This window comes from Herpailurus yagouaroundi, unplaced genomic scaffold (genome assembly GCF_014898765.1).
Source record: "Herpailurus yagouaroundi ecotype Mexico unplaced genomic scaffold, PumYag 77, whole genome shotgun sequence".
Lineage (NCBI taxonomy): Eukaryota > Metazoa > Chordata > Mammalia > Carnivora > Felidae > Herpailurus > Herpailurus yagouaroundi.
Window position 1 is genome coordinate 68,959,173 of NW_024412388.1, and position 17,515 is coordinate 68,976,687.

At 38.6% G+C, this 17,515-nt stretch overlaps 1 protein-coding gene and 2 long non-coding RNA genes across 29 annotated transcripts in view; 1 reads left to right on the forward strand and 2 right to left on the reverse strand.

Annotated features, from left to right (window-relative positions):
- The window catches only part of LOC121027367 (uncharacterized), a 37,324-nt gene extending 30,789 nt beyond the window's left edge, over positions 1 to 6,535 (reverse strand). Inside the window, exon 1 of the long non-coding RNA XR_005788686.1 lies at positions 6,326 to 6,535. This is a non-coding gene — a long non-coding RNA (uncharacterized LOC121027367). The remainder of the gene's footprint in view (positions 1 to 6,325) is intronic.
- ADGRL2 (adhesion G protein-coupled receptor L2) overlaps positions 1 to 17,515 on the forward strand; it is a 631,449-nt gene that overhangs the window by 199,215 nt on the left and 414,719 nt on the right. The window lies entirely within an intron of this gene.
- The window catches only part of LOC121027364 (uncharacterized), a 50,954-nt gene continuing 43,005 nt past the window's right edge, over positions 9,567 to 17,515 (reverse strand). Inside the window, exon 5 of the long non-coding RNA XR_005788683.1 lies at positions 9,567 to 9,874. This is a non-coding gene — a long non-coding RNA (uncharacterized LOC121027364). The remainder of the gene's footprint in view (positions 9,875 to 17,515) is intronic.

Below are 17,515 nucleotides of genomic sequence, written 5' to 3' on the forward strand. Positions count from 1 at the left end.
TCCTTAAACCTCAGTTTCCTCATCTCAAAGCAGCGTTAGCGTGATAAAATAAGCCGTGGGCATACAAAAATGAATGACCCAGTGAGTACTATGGGGATTAGAAATTCTTTAGAATAGAAGATTCTTTTCTTTTTTAAGCTTTTTAATGTTTATTTACTTTTGAGAGAGAGGGAGAGACAGAGGCATGAGCGGAGGAGAGGCAGAGAGAGGGAGACACAGAATCCCAAGCAGGCTCCAGGCTCTGAGCTGTCAGCACAGAGCCCCGACATGGGGCTTGAACTCACGGACTGCGAGATCATGGCCTGAGCCGAAGTCGGACGCTTAACCGACTGAGCCACCCCGGCACTCCTAGAATAGAAGATTCTTTAGAATAGAAACAGACTCTTGTTCTTATTGGTAATTTAAGCACTCAGCATAGTGCCTGGCATACAGTGAGCACTCAGCTGTTGCAGGATTCCAGTGACCAGCCGTTCATTATTGGTTGATGTAGAAAGAAAATCCATGGATAAAACAGAATTTTTACTCCATCTTGAAGGACGGCAGGATCTGTATTGATGAGGAGAATAGGAAAGGATATTACAAATGCGGAAAATATCAGGAGCCAAACTCTGGAGAGAAAACGAGAAGAGAGTGTTACGAGGACAGTGAGTAAGATTTCCAGACTAGAACTGAGAGCACATGGAGGTAAATGTAAACATTGCTAGGAAAGGTGAAAAGAGATTTATGAAGAGCGTTAAAAACCAAGCGGAGGAGTGTGGGCTTTATTGGGTAAGTAAATGAGCAGTGGAGGAAAGACATGATGAAAAATGCTGTTTTAGGGAGTTAACCTGGCAGTGATGGGGGGACGGAATCCAGGAAGGAAGTTGGAGCTAAGCATCCACAGGGGGAGGTCTATGCAGCAAAACAGCTGGTGTAGAGGTGAAGGGCAGGGGAAGCAACAAGGGAGGAAGAGGTTCGGGAGAGATGCTAAAGTATGAATCCAGAATGTTTAGTGACTTGTAACATGAGGCATGAGGATGAGGGGCCAGGAAGACAGGATAAAGTTGGTGCTAATAATGGACTGTAGCAAGGATAGACAGCGTGTTTCAGATGCCCGCTGGCACACTTCTGAGAATAACTGCATTATGTTTTAAAATGAACTACCCAATACATATTGGATACAATTAAGTATTTATTGGATGCTTACTCTTTGTCCAGTCTGTACGTGGTGCCATGGGGAATATAAAGGAAGTAAGTCAATGGCATAGCTGTCCTCAAGATACTGATAAAGATGAATATTAGGAATATTAAGAGGCACCTTACTGGCTCAGTTAGAGGAGCATGCGACTCTTGACGTCAGGGTTATGAGTTCAGGCCCCATGTTGGGTGTAGGAAATTATATATGCATATATATATATACATATACGTATACATATATACGTATATGTATATATATGTATATATGTATATATATATTTAACTATGTCTTACAGTGGTGGGTTGACTTTCCCAGTGTAACAAAGCCAGAAGATAATAGTCAGGAATAAAATCCCAGCAGTTGTGACCCCAAAGCCCGCAGTCTCACCATGTATGGAAGTCACTAATGGATGACAGAAGACTGGATACAATTGAGGAACACCTGCAGTATCATGCATTTTGTTTTAGGGCAGGAAGGAGAAAGACAGGGCTTACAAGAGAAGTTGAATAGGCACCTACACAGAAGGGAATGGAAGTGGGAAGATCAGCCTGATTGTTGCATGAGGGTGAGTAATGAAGAGGAGACAGAAGGTGTAAATCGGAGCTGCATGACTGCTGCAGGGCTAACGGAGTTGTGATTCAGCACACACTGCAATCAATCAATTAATAAATACTCACTGATCACCAGTCATCTTTCCAGTAGAGACAGGCCCAGGAACTCAGAATGAAGGGGCCTTCCTCTCCCATCTCCTGGGCTTCAGCTTTTCATATCAGTGCGGGCCCAGGATGAGGTCCAGCACCTTATTTCAGATCCATTCAAGCTGCTCCTTTCCCTGGATGGTACCACCTCAAAAACATCCCTGCAATCTTCTTCACCACACTCAGCCTCACAGCGTTCAGTCTCATTATGTTGGGACAAAACCTCTAGAGGGGATCCAAGGGGAGTATATTTTCAATATATGGAATGGATCAGAGAGGAAAGGAACAGAGTGTAGAAGCATAAGTACCTAGCACTTTCCCTGATGCAGACCTGGTATGCAACAAATATCTGTTGCGATGAGAAGGAAACTTAAAGAAGATGTTCTGATCATCAGAGTTTGAAGAAACAAAGACTTGTACTAGCAGAAGAGGAGAATTAGGATGGAATCAAAAGACATTTCATGGGAAAAAGCCAACACAATAGACTAGATATGTGGAGAAGGAAAGAAAAGAGGCATGGGCCTCACTAAGGTTTTGAACCTGTGTATTTGAGAGGAGGTGATATAATGAACAGAAATTCCAAGAATTAAATGTTTCTTTAGGGTAGGAGTTATCTCTGTGGTTCTCTGTTGTAATTTAGGAACTAGCAGCATACTAGTAAATAGTGGACAGGCAATAAAGAATTAGGGTGTTGGGGGCGCCTGGGTGGCGCAGTCGGTTAAGTGTCCGACTTCAGCCAGGTCACGATCTCGCGGTCCGGGAGTTCGAGCCCCGCGTCAGGCTCTGGGCTGATGGCTCAGAGCCTGGAGCCTGTTTCCGATTCTGTGTCTCCCCTCTCTCTGCCCCTCCCCCGTTCATGCTCTGTCTCTCTCTGTCCCCAAAATAAATAAACGTTGAAAAAAAAAATTAAAAAAAAAAAGAATTAGGGTGTTGAACAAATAATACACAGTACTAGTTTTGAGAAAAAAAGCACTCTCATATCCTGTCGGTGTGAGTCTCACTTCAGAGCAATGACATTTCCTGCCAGGAATCCATGTCTTAATGAACCACTGTTACGGAAGGGACTTTGTTATATCCTTTAATAAGTTAAAGCAGAAAAAAGCAAAAGAATAATTAATAATAATAATAATAATAATTTGAGTATCACTACCCTAAGGCCTAGCACAAATGCTTAGTGGTATCTTTGATTTAAGGTTAGAAGGAGAATCCTAACTGGAAAGAAAGGCCTGTGTTAGGTGTTGGCTGAATTCCTGAAACGTAACAACTGCAAGATGGATTTACCAGGAAGGTCAATGAACCCCTCACGTGCATGAGCCCCTACATCTAATTTCTTAAATTTTTATAAGCTTCATCTTTGAACCACAGCCACATATTAGGCTCAGCTGATGCAAAAAACTATTTGAATTTCTCTACTGCCATTTCCTCATCCCAGAGACCTGGAGTTTACACCCTAGACTTTGAGTTGAGTTAGAACTGAGTTTGAATTCCAGTTATGCCATTTATAAACTCCATGGCTTTGGTCCACTCTTTCCAATTTCCTCATCTGCAAATGGGAATACTAGTGCTAATACTGTGACCCTTCAGGGTTATTATAAAGCCTAAATGTGCATAAGAGTTCAATAAATTGTACCTCTATTATTATTACTAATTAGTCCAGTGAAATGATTCTTAGCCTCATTTTTCCCATTTCCCATTTAAAATTTTATACATAATTGACAGTTTGTTACAAATCCTCAGAAGCCTATTAAACAAGACTACTATAACTTTTCCTTTACTTTGTAAGTTTTCCCGCTCGGAGAGTTTCTGGATATGTTGATTTGCAAGAGCTATGTACCAAATTCAGAACACATATTTCCTTTTTTAAAATTTTTGCCATCTCCACCTCCACTGAGTGTAAGTCTAAGGTTAAGCATTAAACTGTTATGAATAATAATTTGGCCTGTATATTTATCATCTCACCAAGTTATTCCGAGGAATTTTTCACCTGAACAAAAACTAAATTCAGATAATAATTTAGTGGTTCTTCTTACCATCTGGAAACCCCAAAAAGCCATGTGAAATCAATGAATAAAAGAGTATCATTTAGGGGCTCCTGGGTGGCTCAGTCATTTGAGTGTCCAACTCTTGATTTCAGCTCAGGTCATGATCCCAGGGTCATGGGATCGAGCCCCTCGTCTGACTCCGTGCTCAGCGTGGAGCGTGCTTGAGATTCTCTCTCTTGCCTTCTCCCTCTGCCCCTCTCCCCCTCTCTCACTCTCTCTCTAAAAATGAAAAAATTTTTAAAAGAGTATAATTGGTTTCACAATAATGACCAACTAAAGAGTGATTAGAATTATTTACATACTCTTGGATACTAGCCCTTTGTCCGATATGTCATTTGCAAATATCTTTTCCCATTCCGTTGGTTGCCTTTTAGTTTTGTTGGTTGTTTCCTTTGCTGCGCAGAAGCTTTTTATCTTCATAAGGTCCCAGTAATTCACTTTTGCTTTTAATTCCCTTGCCTTTGGGGATGTGTCGAGTAAGAGATTGCTACGGCTGAGGTCAGAGAGGTCTTTTCCTGCTTTCTCCTCTAGGGTTTGGATGGTTTCCTGTCTCACATTCAGGTCCTTTATCCATTTTGAGTTTATTTTTGTGAATGGTGTGAGAAAGTGGTCTAGTTTCAACCTTCTGCATGTTGCTGTCCAGTTCTCCCAGCACCATTTGTTAAAGAGACTGTCTTTTTTCCATTGGATGTTCTTTCCTGCTTTGTCAAAGATGAGTTGGCCATACGTTTGTGGGTCTAGTTCTGGGGTTTCTATTCTATTCCATTGGTCTATGTGTCTGTTTTTGTGCCAATACCATGCTGTCTTGATGATGACAGCTTTGTAGTAGAGGCTAAAGTCTGGGATTGTGATGCCTCCTGCTTTGGTCTTCTTCTTCAAAATTACTTTGGCTTTTCGGGGCCTTTTGTGGTTCCATATGAATTTTAGGATTGCTTGTTCTAGTTTCGAGAAGAATGCTGGTGCAATTTTGATTGGGATTGCATTGAATGTGTAGATAGCTTTGGGTAGTATTGACAGCAGCAGCACTCTCAACAATAGCCAAATTATGGAAAGAGCCTAAATGTCCATCAACTGATGAATGTATAAAGAAATTGTGGTTTATATACACTATGGAATACTACGTGGCAATGAGAAAAAATGAAATATGGCCTTTTGTAGCAACGTGGATGGAACTGGAGAGTGTGATGCTAAGTGAAATAAGCCATACAGAGAAAGACAGATACCATATGGTTTCACTCTTATGTGGATCCTGAGAAAATTAACAGGAACCCATGGGGGAGGGGAAGAAAAAAAAAAAAAAAAGAGGTTAGAGTGGGAGAGAGCCAAAGCATAAGAGACTGTTGAGAACTGAGAGCAAACTGAGGGTTGATGGGGGGTGGGAGGGAGGAGAGGGTGGGTGATGGGTATTGAGGAGGGCACCTTTTGGGATGAGCACTGGGTGTTGTATGGAAACCAATTTGACAATAAATTTCATATATAAATAAAAAAAAAACTAATGAACAAATAACATAACAGCTAAAAAATAGAAGAGAAAAAGGATAAGGGAGAAGAGGAAGAGACATTTTGGTGGGGGGTCGGGGTCAGGGATTGGAGAATAAATTTGAAATAAAATATAATAAACAAAAAATAAAATAAGATAAAAAAAAGAATTATTTACATAATCATCTTTTAAAGAAAAGTGGACTCACACACTTTTTGTTGTTGTTGTTGTTGGAGGGAGCTCTCACATACATTTGCCCTTAAATATGTTCCCCTGAATTGGTTTTCCGACAAATACCTACTAATTACATTATCCTGGCATAGGAAGAGATGGATTAGGCCAAACTTTCCCAATTTTTTAAACTCTGGGCTGTCCTTTCTCGAGTAGTTGTATATATTTTAATTCTTTAATTAAAAAATATAAAATACCAGAAGCCACTCTGAATTCCATAATGCTTTCAGATGAATTTTATCTGAATAATCTTAATAGCAGCTACACACATTGGAAGCATTGCAATAGAAATGTGTGTGAGCTGTATAATATATTCCATTACCAAGGCTGGCGTACATTCTTCTGGAAATAGCTCCCAGTCCAATCCCTCCTCCCACCTAACTTCACCCTAGGCGTCTAAGGAACACCAAGGAGGAGTCATTGTTTTAGGCACTTTAGAATCAGAGGGCAGAATGTCTTTGCTCCTTCTGCAGGCCTTGACTCCTTTCTAGCGTCAGAGATGGTCACATGAGCTCAGAAGAGACGGGGAATACATGAGGCACTTTCAGGTCATGGGCTTTTCAGGCAAAGCCTCGCCATGAAAATGTGAGGAAAATCTCCTTTTACAGACCCCAACTTGGGTAAACCCAAGTTCTAATTCTGGTCCTGCCATGCATTGACATGTAGGTGTCACCTGAGCACAGTGGGTTTCATTTACCTTATCTGTTGATTGAAGCTGTATTAGAGGATAATAGTCTTCATCTACAGCATGCTTTAGCAGCATCAAAGCACTTTCACATATATTATCTCATTTGATCTCCACGACAACTCTGAGCTAAGACAAGACAAAAAATACTATTCCCATTTTTCAGGTAAGAGAAGTAAGGTTAGAGATTAAATAGCTCACCCAAGTTACACGGAATTAGTGTTTGAGGCAGATACCTAGCAAGGTCTTCTGATTCTTGAACTCGTGAGTTTCTGGCTACACGCCACAGACCCTACTTGTATAAGTCTAGGATTCTAACGATCAGGTTCCATCTTGGAGACTCTTTACATGGTTTATGCCTGAGAATACTCGGTGTCTGGTAAGAATAGAAAAATGCCACTATTGTTTAAAATGTTTTCAAAGGTTAAAGAATCAACAGTAAGCTATCGTAAAGATTATTATTTCAGATACTGGGTGAAAATTGTGATTAAAAAAATTCAGGGGCGCCTGGGTGGCGCGGTCGGTTAAGCGTCCGACTTCAGCCAGGTCACGATCTCGCGCTCCGTGAGTTCGAGCCCCGCGTCAGGCTCTGGGCTGATGGCTCAGAGCCTGGAGCCTGTTTCCAATTCTGTGTCTCCCTCTCTCTCTGCCCCTCCCCCGTTCATGCTCTGTCTCTCTCTGTCCCAAAAAATAAATAAATGTTGAAAAAAAAAATTCAATGACAAAAGCATACTTTTGAGAAGTTTCCCTCTCTCTCTTTCCCCCTTTGTTTGTTTCTCAACCCACAATCAGGGCTTGCTGGTTCTAAGATTTTTGGCATTTCTGGATGAATCTCAGTAATTTGAAATAGCTGCTACGGAGCTGTTGTTTAGTACTCCAGTTCAAGTCAGCTCTAAATGTGTACTACGTAGAAAGAGTTCTTTTCTAAGGCCTGGGACTCTAAGCTTCAAGAATTGTTGAAGGGTTTTGTTTTCCTAGAGCTGTCAAGTTTCTTTGAAAGAACTGAAAAGAAGCAACAAAGGAAGATGTGAGAGTGATTTTAAAATATTTTAAATATCTCTTTGGTTTTCCAATCTCTTTCAAATTAAAGCTCTGTTATTAACCATTCCATAGCTAAATGCCTCTATCTTTGGAATGTTGCTCTGTAATGAGATGACCCTTCTTTACTGTACATGTGTGTGAGTGTGTGAGTGGGGGGGGGGTCTCTTTTCCTTTCCTTTCCTTTCCTTTCTTTATATTTTCTTTCAGCCTTTTCTCTGAATGGCAAAAGGTTTATCAGAGACCAAAAATTTCTTATCTTTTCAAAGAATTGAATTCGTAGTAAAAATGCCTTGATCTCAACATAAAGATGGAGATGACATGAAAATATATGTAACATTGGAAGAATAATAATACGAAGAAACAGACAGCAGACCAAAATTGTACAGCAAACCATGTTTAAGTGATTTACTTGGGGTTATGTGTTTTTAAAAGCAACATATAAATGCATAGCAGGGTTTTGGCAGATGAAATTGTGTTGTGTTTACTTTAAGGCGCTCGAGGATGATAAACAGTTATTTAGTACAAGTAGTATGCCCATGGTGCAAAGAACACTGAATTAGATACAGTTCCTGCAAAGTAGGTTTGAAATCCAAATACAAATTGGAGAGGCAGAGTATAAAATACCCAGAAAAAGCCTAACACTCTACACATGTAAAAACATCATCATAGGCATTCTAAGTGTACTTGCAGACATAATTTGTAAAATTCCTTAACTACACATACAAACACTGTAAATAGAGTCATACTTTCACAGATTTGATCTGTTCACAGATGTAAGCACATGGATCTTAGATATGCAATTTAAGGGTGATACGTTTAGCTGCTAAATACAGGCACCCACCTGATAATTGCTATCTTTACTGCTCATCTACCTTACATTTTAAAAGCCTTCCAAATTCCTTTCTAAATTACAAGTTTGCATAAACGTGCAAATATTTTTTTGTTTCTCAGTAATATATGTCAAACATATTTGAATGAAATCTGCTCTAACTAATTTTTAAATGTTGCATTGCATCTATGTGGTTGCTGCTGTGTGTTCACTTTATGAAAAAGTGGTACTTTTTTTTTAATTGGCAAAATGGACAGTTGAAGAGCTGTTGAAGAAAACAAACCAAATTCTTCATGTGAACAATTGTTTCACATTGATGTCTTGAAACAAGAAAGATTTCTGCTATTTATTTACCAGAGATGAGTACAGATAATTTCATTGTGCATCGATTTTCTCTACAGAGGGAGGAAGTGTGGTCAGCTAAAACGAAGCATTGAAATGGGGAATCAACAGCCACGACTTCTATTCTCATCTCTGTCTTCAGAATTTGCTCTCTTGGAAACTCATTTGATTACCAAGATTCCAGTTTTTTTCATTTCTTTATTTGTTTCCTTTGGTTTTTTTTTTGTTGTTGTTGTTGTTGTTCTTTTGTTTTGTTTTTTGTTTTTTGTTTTTTTCTAACGGACGAGATCAGACTTATAGATAGAATTCTTTGAGTTCTTTTGTTGGCATATTTTAATTGGTCTGCTCTATAATTGATATAGTGATAAAATGGGAGCCAATAGAATTGCACATCATTCAGGAATATTATCATTGAAGATTCGTGGAGCCAAACATTCAGTGAGTGCTTACTGAATGCAAGTCACTGAACAAGGCACTGCGTAAATATAGTTGGTCCTTAAATCACAACAAAATTATGAAACTGTCATTATGTGAAAATAGAAACTTCCCAGTAGGCCAAAACTATATGAATTAAGGATAATGATCCAAAAAAAGATCACCATGCACTTTACATACAAAAGAAGTTTATTTTTTAAAATACTTGTTAAACACATTAAAAACTGCAAATCTTTAACCTGCTTGTATTCTGTTTTCAAATTATTATTTTTAAATTTGTGAAATTTATCTACTGTATACATTTGGAAGCTTGGCATGATATCGTATATATTTGGAGATTTTTGATGCCTATTCATATATTTATATATGTATATAAAAAGAACAAAAGTATCATGCTTATGCCTAAAACACATACGTCTATACCTTTTAAATTATGAATTGAATAAACCTGTTATTTTTTCTATTCTCAAGTGTCTTTTTGTGCCAGTTCTGTGTTCTTGGTTACAGGGAAAAGAAAATTAATTAATTTAATGTTTTTTTTCAAGTTGTTGGCATTCTGTTTATGCTGGCTTTTTAATTTGTCATTGAAAGTATTTCTGGGATTGGTTATTTAACAAGAAGTTGTGTGATTTGTGCTCCATTTTGCTTATATTTTGTTCTTCACATCTATATTAGATAAAATCTACTCAGGCTGCTATAATGAAAAAAGAAAAAGAAAAAGACCAAAACACAGAGGCTCAAATAATATAAAACTTTGTTCTCTCTCACCTGACAATTTAGATGGGCAGGACTGTTGATGTATGGCAGCTGTATAGTGTCAGGGACACAGGCTGTCTCTAATTGCTCTGTCATCCTCAACTGTGGCTCTGTCTCTTGACCAATATGGCTGCTCCAGCTCCAGCTATCATATTTACCTCCAGCCAGAAGGAAAAGAGAAAAGGATAGAGGGAATTCATGCTTTCTTTGGAGGGCATAATCTGAAATTTTCACACATAACTTCTGAAATGATTCATAGCACATGTTCAGGCACAACCACCCTAGAAGACATTATGAAGTACTGAGATGCTCATACCTGTACACAGAATCTCTGTACAATAGCTACAAATGCAGCCTCATGCCAGGATATTGAGTTATGTTGAGACAGCATTACAGTGGGTGATTTTTTGAAATGGAATGCAACTCTTAGTAAAGTTTGGAATAAGATAATAAAAGCCTCCCTCAATTTACAGTGTCTTTGCATTTCTGGGAAAAAAAAAAAAAACATCATGAGGGATGTCATGAGGGATGTAGATCCGTTCTTATTGTGTTAGCTTTCCTCTACATTGCAAGGAATTTACCATCCCTGACCACAAAATTCCCTCCTCTAATTATTGTGACCATCAAAAACAGCTCCAAAAATTTTCCAAAATATCTCCCAGGAACAGGACAACTCATGTAGACATTCTAAAACTACAGGCTATGTTGGTGCCTGGTCTAATTTCCAACATATCACAGATAACAATTTTACCAAAAATTTGCAATGGTCTAATGAAGGATCATTGAATTTCTAACCATTAATATCATTTCCACCCATCACCTCAATGCTGCACATTCAAGCCTTTTTTTTTTTTTTTTTTTTAAGGGCAGCATGCCGCTTAAAGGTACCAAATCATATACTTGTTATGAGTTTAGGCTGCTAGACAAAGGAACCCTAAACTGGACAGATGTTTATTTCCCTCTCATGTAAAAGTTTTCCCAGGCATGCCAGGATGGCTAAATCATTGATTATTTGGGGATCCAAGATGCTGCTCTCTTTTTACTATGCCATTTTCAACATAAGTGGATTTCATTTCATGGATCCAACATGGCTGCTGTAGCTCTAGCCATTACATCTGTATGCCAACAGTGAAAGGGAAAAGATAAAGAAAAAAAGACATAAATAATCCTTCCCTTCAAAGGCAAATCCCCAAAGCTATACAGACAACTTCTGCTTTTCCCAAAACTTAATATTTTTACTTTTGAGATTCCAAAACTATGAATTGTTGGTAACTCTAAGCATCTAGTAGACATTGTTCTATCAGACAGGTGGCATGATGAAATGTACCCCAAACTAGACATTCTAATTCCGGTTGTGCTTCTAACCAGCTTCGAGATCCCAGGCAGATCATTTAACGTCTATGATTCTTTCTTCAGCTGCAAAATGAAAATATAGGAGTTGAATAGGCTATTTCAAATTTCCAAAATCTAGAGTATACTATAATGCTTAGAGGACATCTTATGACTCATCTCAGTCTTAAAACTTTATTTTCCTACCTAAATATTTTCTAGTCCATTCATTGCAGGGGATTGATTTGTATTTTCAAAAGTCGTTTTATGAAGTATATCAGGAACACAGAAGTTTTGAGCTTTTTAATGGCCACTGACCAAGAACATTTTGATCGGTCAGTGATATCCTGAAGGGGTTACTAAATACACCTTGATGTCATCACAGGTTTGTACCATACAATTGCCATTTGTCTCCAATGAGGGCATGTTTTTGTTTTTTTAGACCTGTTCCCAAACTCAATCTCTTCTCTCTTCGATTACAATCCTGGTTGGAATGGCCACTGTCTCTTTTCTATGTTGCTGCATTAATCTCCTATTTGATTTCCTGCTCCTACTCTTGGATCTTCTTAACACACACTGCCCAAAGTGTCCAAATGATATTTTTTTTTTCGTTTTACCTCTTTTACCCATTTATTCCACCTCTCACCCCGGCCTCTGGCAACAAGCAATCCATTCTCCCTATCTAATGGCTTGTTTTGTTGTTGGTGTTGTTTTATTAAAGTATCCTTGACACACAATGTTACATTAGTTTCATGTGTACAACATAGTGATTCGACAAGTTTACACCTTATGCTGTGCTCACCACAAATGTAGCTGCCATCTGTCACCATACAACGCTATTACAATATTATGGACTGTATTCCCTATGCTGTAATTTTCGTCTCGGTGGCTTATTCATTCCATAACTGGAGGCTTGTATCTCCCACTCCGTTTCACCCATTTGGCCCATTCCCCCACATGTATTTTTTTTTTAGATTCCACATATAACAGAGAGCATACAGTATTTGTCTTTCTCTGTCTGACTTATTTCACTTTGCATAATACCCTTGAGGTCCATCCACATTGTCACAAACACTAAGATTTCATTCTTTTTTATAGCTGAATAATTTTCCATTGTATTTATATACCTTGTCTTCTTTATCCATTCAGCCATCAATGGAAACTTAGGTTGTTTCTGTATCTTGGCTATTGTAAATACTGCTGTAATGAACATGGGGGTGCATGTATCTTTCTGAATTCGTGTTTTCGTTTTCTTTGGATAAATACCCAGAAGTAGAATTGTTGGATCATATGGTAGTTTGATTTTTAATTTTTTGAGGAAACTTCATACTGTTTTCTCCAGTGGCTGCACAATTTACAATCCCACCAACAGTGCACAAGGGTTTCCTTTTCTCCACATCCTCATCAACACATCTTTTTGATAATAGCCATTCTAACAGCTGTGAGGTGATACATCACTGTGGTTTTGATTTGCATTTCCCTGAGGATTAATGATGCTAAGCATCTTTTCACGTACCTGTTGGCCATCTGTATGTCTTGCTGGGGAAATGTCCGTTCAGATCTGCCCATTTTAATATCAGATTGTATGGTTTTTTTTTTTTGCTTTTGAGTTTGTGAGTTCTTTACATATTTCAGATATTAACCCTTATCAGACATGTGGTTAGCAAATATTTTCTCCCATTCCATAGGTTGGCTTTTCATTGTGTTGATAGTTTCCTTTGCTGTGCAGAAGCTTTTTAGTTTAACGTAGTCCCACTTGTTTATTTTTGCTTTTGTTGTGTTTGCTTTTGGTATCAAATTAAAAAACTCATCACCAAGACCTATATGACAAGCTTATCACCTATGTTTTCTTCTAGGAGTTTGATGGTTTCAGAACTTACGTTCAAGACCTTAATCCATTTTGAGTCCATTTTGTTTAGGGTGTAAGATAGGGCCCATTGCTACCCAGTTTTCCCAGCATCATCTATTGAAGAGACTGTCTTTTCCCTATTGTATTTTCTCTTTTTTTTTTATTCAAAAAAAATTTTTTTTAACGTTTATTTATTTTTGAAACAGAGAGAGACAGAGCATGAACAGGGGAGGGGCAGAGAGAGAGGGAGACACAGAATCGGAAACAGGCTCCAGGCTCCGAGCCATCAGCCCAGAGCCCAACGGGGGGCTGGAACTCACGGACCGTGAGATCATGACCTGAGCTGAAGTCGGACGCTTAACCGACTGAGCCACCCAGGCGCCCCATTCCCTATTGTATCTTCTGCCTCCCTTGTAAATTAATTGACCACATATGCATGGGTTTATTTCTGGGAGTAACAGAATTTAGCGAAAAAATTCACTTTGTCTTTGTCACTTTTCTTTTAAATAAGTATGTACTGAACACTTACCATATGCCAGACACCAAGTTACACACAGGAGATACAATAGTGAGCAAGATCGGCACAACCTCTTCTTTATACAGATAAGTAGGTAGAAAATAATTAGAGTTTATAGGAAATGCAATGAAAGAAATGTTAAAATGTCTAAACAAGAGACTAACAGAGGTCATCAGCTTTATATAGGGCAATCACAAAAGACCAAATAGAGACATTTTTTAATGTTTATTTATTATTGCAGGGGGCGGGGCAGAAAGAGAGGGAGACACAGAATCCGAAGCAGACTCCAGGTTCTGAGCTGTCAGCACAGAGCCCGACACGGGGCTCGAACCCATGAACCATGAGATCATGACCCGAGCCAAAGTCGGATGCTTAACCGACTGCACCACCCAAGTGCCCCTAAACAGAGACATTTAGATGAGAAGGAGCTGGCTATGCATATTGTGGGGATAAGGACCGCATTCCAGGCAGAGAGAACAACCTGTACTAAGGTCATAAGACTTAGGAGGAGGGAGTGAGACTGTAGAAAGAAGGACCAGTAGGGCCCAAGACTAGTGAGGGGTGAAGAAGAGGAAAAGTGACCCAAGAATGGAAAAATAAATAGGGAGCAGATCATACAGATACTAATAGGCCCTGGTAAGAAATTTGGATGTATTCCAGTTTATTTCCAAGGAAGCGTTGAGACATTGAAGGGATTCAAACAACAGAATTATGTGAGTCAATTTTCATTTTAACATCATTTTTGCTTTTGGTGGAAAAGAAACAAAAGAGAAAGCAGAGAAACCAGTAATCTAGGCAGAAATGGACAGAGAGGTGGCAATGAGAGAGTAAAAAATCTTCACAAAGTGCAATTGTAATGTTTAATTATACCTAATACTACATACAATCAACCAACCAACAAATAATTATATTTTGAGGTCCCACCATATGTCCAGCATGGAAATGTAAAGATATATGATGCGTTGTTCTTGCCTTCTGGGAACTGATAATTTATTAGGAGGAAAAACTAACATATAAAAAACTATATTAATAGTCTCATAGAACCACCCTCTGACACCTAATAGGTGGTTATTTCTTTAGGTTAACAGGGAAAATATGTAGAAATCTGAAGGTAATGTTTTTGTGTTAAATCATCGCTATTGTTTATTGTATTTACAGCCTGATGTTCCTGTGCCAATAACCAGAATGTGAAGAATGACCAAATAGGTTATTTTGCTCCTTTCACATATCATATTTTTCCTCATTTAGACCAGGTCTTGGACATGGGATAGGTCCCAGATTGCAGCAGGTGGTGAGAAGATTAAAAGAACAATCTAGACTTTACCAGTATATTCCAAGCTCTCGCTCACACCTGTCTATAGAGATCCTGAACTCTGGCTTCTTCACAGGACCACTTTTGCAAATACTTCTGCCTAACTAGGAGACTGATGGCCAACATAAGCTATTTTCTTTCTAGAAATTATAAAACACTGACTTAACTCAAATAAGCAAAGATGATCCAATGTACCAAATGGTCTCATTTAAAATAATCAGTGAGCTGTATTAGGAATGTCTTTCAGAGCAATATCTTGAAAGAAACTGAGAGTAACTTGGCTCAGACTCAAAGGTCGTAGATGGAAAAGGTCCTTTTGCTGCTTAAATTAATCTTTGAGGCAAATTTTCAAAAATTACTGACATCAGAGATGTTCTGGCAATAGCCTCATGCCAGTGGCCTGGGTCCAGAAACTACCAGACTTTTGCCTTCCTCACGATAATTCCAGTTCTCACGGATGGCCCTCTGACTATGTCAGAAGCAACTGGAATAAGAGAAATAAAAAGAAGCCACAAGTCTAACACTTGTGACCATTACCATTTCCGGAATGCCTTTTGCAGGAGTAGGGAAGGGTAATTCTGATATCCTGGAAACATTTGAAACTGAGTAATAACACTTTGCCTACTTAAATGCCCCCCTGTAGTTTCAATTAGCTGGGCACACTTCTGAACATTCTTTTGCTGTGAGGCGAGGCATGGTTATAGCCAGCATGTATTGCTTCAGCAGTGAATAAAAGGGTGTTCTCCTCTAGAACCAACTTTTCAAACCTGTGCAAGGGCAAGGATATAATTTAAACATTTAGGTCCTAATTTGCAAGACATTTTCAGAACAGTAGGGTCAATAACACTTATATAACATTTCTACTCCTGGAAGAGGTATAAAATCCAAGAATATAGTGGCCTATTATTTTGATTATCAATTCAATAAATAGAATCATGCCATTATTGCTATTGAATGCCTAGTTAATAACCATACAGCAATACTCCAAAGCTCAAAAAAATATGAAGGGTGTTCAGATCAGCAATGGATTATTCACATTTTATAGTAGATACTTCTCAGAAAATAACACTGGTTAGAGAAATCATACTTTTCTAACTCAAAAACTGGTGTCCTTGGAGATCTTCCTAGATGTCTGTCACAACAGTTTAGGTTACCTAACAAGTTTGAGATATGCTGGGTTAAATAAAGTTAACATTTTGTTTTGTTTCACAATGCGTAAATAATGTGCTAATGCTTATTTTGGCCTCTAAGAAAGGAGATATGGTAGGCAGGACTATCTGTCCCCAGTTCACGTGACTACAGAACCCTGGGCTATATGGTACCATAATTGGCATGTATTTGCACTGGTTATTCTCTCTGCTTGGAAGGGTCTTTCCTTGACGACCACTGGGTTTGTTCTCTCACTTCCTTCCAGTCATGTGCTCAAATGGTACCCTCTCACTGGGACTATTCTCATCTATTTCTTTCATTTTATTTTTTAAATTTTGACATTTATTTATTTTTAAGAGAGAAAGTATGTGAGCAGAAGAAGGCTAGAAAGAGGGAGACAGAAGATCTGAAGCAGGCTCCGCGCAGTGAGCACAGAGCCTGATGGGGGCTTGAACTCACGAACCGTGAGATCATGACCTAAGCCAAAACCAAGAGTTGTCCACTTAACCGACTGTGCCACCCAGGTGCCCCTCACTCACCTATTTAAAACACCAATGTCCACCCTTACCCACTTGGTAATCCTAATTCCCCTTATCCAGCTTTTTTACCTATTGTATTTATCAGGTACATAATTACGTAATTTATTATATTTATTTTCTGACTCCTTCCATTAGACAGGAATTTTTACTTTTATTTTACTTTTAGTTCCTAGAATAGGGACTAACATATACTAGGTTTTCAGTAAATATTTGTTGAATGAAGAAAAAAAAGAGAATTTTCTGTATTTTTTAAAAATCAAGATGTGTTCTATAAATGATATGTTTTCTTTTTTTCTGTTATAGGATTTACGATGTATGTTACATTCAGTTATATCTTAGACTCTAGGGAATATAAATCAGGGGAAAGTTGCATTTTTTGAACTCATTGCAGCCAGAGTTAATTTAATATCTGGTAAGAAACAGCTTACTGTCATTCATGACTTTTCTTTCTCTAATTTCAGCTCGCCCCTTCCTCCACCTGAAATGAATTTTTCCAAGTTGTGAAGCCCTTCCAACTCTATTTCAATAATAACTTCCTCATTAATTTCCTGCCCTCCTTCCCTACTAGGAAGGGCACATGAAGGGGGACAGCTGGCAATAATCCTGAAGAGCAGGCTGAAACCTTATCATAGGTGGTCTTCGAGGCAATCAGACTCTCTATGGGAAGCGATAGAGACCCACTATTTGGAGAATTTTTAAAAACATCTGAATTTCTAGAAAGGTATCTTGACAGTGATGTATCAAATGGCCTGGAGGTCAGCGTGATTCTCATTTCTAATTCTGCACCAACTCTCTGTTTCCCTTCGTGTGATGCTCTTTCCCCGTTTCTCATCTGTTTTCTCTGAGGCCACCTACTCACGTCCCAGACCTACTAGTTCTCCAAAAGAGTCTGGATATGCAACAAAGACACAGGCTCAAAGACATCCTTGTTGCATCTCTGCTGGGGTCTTCTGGACTTCTTACCCCCACTGACCAGAAGCCACAGGTCAAGGGAGGAAGGGGAAAGACATTAGCAAGACATGTGTTTCTTATCATAATCTCTGAATGCTCTCACATAATGCAAGTTAGTCCCACTTTACAAATGAGAGAAACTTTGTTCAAAAA